We start from the raw sequence: 549 nt of genomic DNA on the forward strand, positions 1-549 counted from the left end.
CACGTACACGCATAGCGAGATGTTTGGAGAACGGACGGTAGCACTTTGGTTCCTAAACTTGGTCGTCATATCATTGTGAAACCTTCTCTCCAAATCCTGATAGCCTGATATCACGAAAATTACAACATACTAAATAGCAAAAGAAGCATGGCATAATGAGCTTTGCCTTTAGCCTTATTATGGGCAAGGGGGGGGGGGGGGTGGAATCTCTCAATACATTCTCAGATTCTGCATAGTCTAACACAAGAACACGTAGATCTAGAAAGCTCATTACAGACCAAACTAGCCCATCTCTGGGTTGAAAATGCTGTCACAAATAATGTTTACAATACATGCACTTACCAACACATTCTTCCCAAAGCGAACTGTGTCTTGTCTGTGACAAGCAATCTCATCTCATCGGCTGAGGACTGCTGCACAGCACTGCACACAGTTGTCAACTGTTGGTACATGTATTGTTGTTATCACAGTTGTCAACTGTTGGTACATGTATTGTTGTTATCACAGTTGTCAACTGTTGGTACATGTATTGTTGTTATCACAGTTGTC

Source organism: Aplysia californica, unplaced genomic scaffold, assembly GCF_000002075.1.
Source record: "Aplysia californica isolate F4 #8 unplaced genomic scaffold, AplCal3.0 scaffold00412, whole genome shotgun sequence".
NCBI lineage: Eukaryota > Metazoa > Mollusca > Gastropoda > Aplysiida > Aplysiidae > Aplysia > Aplysia californica.